The following is a 3,353-nucleotide window of genomic DNA, read 5'->3' on the forward strand; positions in this document are numbered from 1 at the left end:
GGTCCCCAATCACCTTCAGTCAGATAAACAATTCGTTTCGCGCTATTTCTCTATGAACCAGTTACCCACACGCGCAACTTTGAAGAGCATCTTATCGATATAGTCCTCCTTCTCTTCTCCACAGAAGATTTGTCCATTTCATTGTAAAGAAATCATTGCATGCTACATTCAAAGTTCCGTTCTTAATTCATCAACTTTTTAGCATACTATTTTCATCAAATCGTTTCAGTCACTTACACTCACTTGGCGTAAGAAGATTTCTGCAAAAAAAATAATAAGTGCTCTCTCTCTTTCTCTCTCTCTCTCTCACCTTTCATTTCTACAATCTTCTTTACGGATCTATACTCTTGTTCAGTGCTTGCTCTCTCTAATTGCAATCGCCTTGAAGGCTTGTACCTTTATACCAGTTTGTTATCCACTTCCGGTTATACAGCCTAACGAAGCACTCTAGTTGAAGATATAGTTGGCTTTATTTTTTTAAGGGGTTTTAGGGATTTTTGAAAGTTTACATTTCTTTAAAGAGATTGAGAAAAAGAAAGAAGCTTGACTAGCATCAACTTGGGATTGTCTCGATTTGAGGACATGCATGCAAATGAAGGGATCCTTATTCACGTTATTGACCATGAGAGAGAGAGAGAGAGAGAGAGAGAGAGAGAGAGAGAGAGAGAGAGAGATTTTACTATCGAGCTCATAAGGACTTTGTCTCACCAAGGGCACCCTTCAAGCCCTTCAAATTTCCAATATTATGGTTCTCTTGGAATCATAGTGTATTTTTAAAAGAGTAGCTAATGTTTTTCACCCATAGAAAATTGATAAAATGTCCGACAAAAGTAAACACTCACATTGACACCCCAAATGGGGAGAGAGGTTGCCCAATTGAGGAGGCTTTTACCAATTTTGGGATATTTTGTCCTTTTTATTTTCAAGAGTTAAATATGGGACATGCTTAAAAATTTATAAATTCTCTAAATTTTGACATGCAAGGGTGCTCATCAAAAATCAACCTGAGAGAGAGAGAGAAAGAGAGGACAATTTTTTAGCACCCAACAAATGATGCGACAAGGAGAAGAGGGGAGAGAGAAAGAGAGAACAAAATGTTTAAGGGTGTAGGAGCAATCTAAAGAGACGTTAAAGTTACATGACAAGTGATATACATATGGAGAGAGAGAGAGAGAGAGAGAGAGAGAGAGAGAGAGAGAGAGAGAGAGAGAGAGAGAGACTCCTTAAAGATTAGATGGACCTATGGCCGAACTAAATTTAACATGTAGCATGCTTGAAGACTATGGATATAACGATCCCAATTGACAAATATAATGTTTTGGGAGAGAAAGCAATGTTCCAGGCTAAAATGTAAGAAAAGAAATTTGATGTGATCCAAAGTTGAGCACTAAAGTAGAGTATACTACTAATACTCTCAAATTTTAAAGGGACATAATGTGTATACAAAAGGAGGCTCTCCTACACTACCTCAATGTCCGGTCTCACATTTAAGAGGGTAGGAGCTAAGCTAAATGGTTGGTATGGTAGAGATTGTGCGTAAGAGAATAGGTTCAAGCATGTAAATGGTTGAATACAATCTGCTCTCTCAAAGAGGAACATGCTTTTGTATTTGGGGAGAGGGTGACAGAGATCAATGACATACATTATTTTATGTCACAACCTCAAATTTGCACCACATCCTGCCGGTTAGCATAATGGCCAAAAATCTTGCAAAAATAAACAACTACGCGAAGTTATTTTTCTTTCATTTCTATCACAATTTAAGATGCAAATGACGTGAAAGTGTACATGAACAAATAGTATGCACCTTATCGTACTAAGCTGCTTATACATTGTTGTGATTGGGTGATGATGTAAACCATTACCATGCTTATGCACAAAAGAAAGCCAACTCATCTCTTTGAGACTTGATGCTTTCTTGGTATATTGGAAACTATAAGCCCTAATCTTTTCACAACTTCACTCTTAGACATGAAAAGTTTTATTATTACACAGTGTAGCAATTATGGAGCTTCATGTTTAAAAGCTTGCTGGCTTACCCAATTTGTTCTTCTCGACTTGGTAGCACTTTTGTCAACCCTAGGTAGACCAGGGGAAAGATGTCCTTCTTACTATATAGGAGGTTATGATGTGCACTAATACCAAGCCGGTACTACGTTCTCCTCTCAAGATTCATCGGTAATGGTGACCTTGTTTGAGTTCAATAGCTGCAATTGAACGGAATTGGTATGACTTTTATTGACCTTGGTTCATTCATGATGTTGGTGCATTTGGACACCTACACAATGCTACATGACACCTTTCTTGACATTGTCTGCATGGACGCCAAGTTGCATCACTCTCCAATAAAGTAGCTCTAGGCCCTCCTCCTCTGGGCGATCTCAATGCTGGCGGGCATATCCCTTATATATTTCCTAATTTACGACCTAGGTATTCTCAAACGATTGATAGTGTATCACAAAAAAATAGAAGAGAAAGATGAAGGGTGAAAGTGAATCACACCATTCCATGTTGTCGGATTTCATTTGCAAACTTCAAATAATTCATGTTGTCGATACATATGCATTGTCTATGAAGCTAACAATTCTTCTCCCACAAACTGGTCATAATCACACAAAACATTATTATACCATTACTTGATGCCATTGATGAATGTACGTGACGTGAGTTGAACCATGTAGTGCAGCACACTGGTTTCACTTGAAGTGGATGTTCTTGTTTGGTGAAAAGGGTATCCCAATAATTGTTATAAATTACCTCCTCCCCCTTCCACCCTTGACATGAGGTCTTAAATGTCCCAGGGTGGTGGGATCGATGGCGGAGGGTGGAGTGCATGGATCTCTCGGTAGGGGAAGGATGCAGAAAAAAGTCAATTCGTGTTAGGGGTTGGAGATTTGAACGTCGCACCTCAACGATGAGAGCTTGGTGAGTTAACCACGCAGACCCATGAGGATTCTTGAAACACATGCGAGTTCATATGTTTATAAAGTTAACTTTTGTTTATCCCACCCTTGTTTAACCTTTCCCATCGGACGTATGCGCACACCTTTGTTTATGTGTGTGGACTTCTCCATCGTCAATCCCAACGCATAGGCTTCATTTAATACCCCGTGTCGAATAGTGCTTAAGCCCCTCCACTAATTGGCATCTTACCCCATCCTCTCCTCATGTGGGTGTGCGTGAGCGGATCTGCAATAAAAGGTCACTTCTTCCTCTCTAGCAAAATACCCCCTCCCCTGTGGGGGATACCATAGAAGTAATATTCTATCATTTCATATAGAGTAGATAAGACCACGGCATAGAGCGGCATACTTGTGATCAAGGCACTGTTTGGAAATTGGGGGTCGGAGTTT

Source organism: Adiantum capillus-veneris, chromosome 26 (assembly GCF_014529385.1).
Source record: "Adiantum capillus-veneris isolate H3 chromosome 26, ASM1452938v2, whole genome shotgun sequence".
NCBI lineage: Eukaryota > Viridiplantae > Streptophyta > Polypodiopsida > Polypodiales > Pteridaceae > Adiantum > Adiantum capillus-veneris.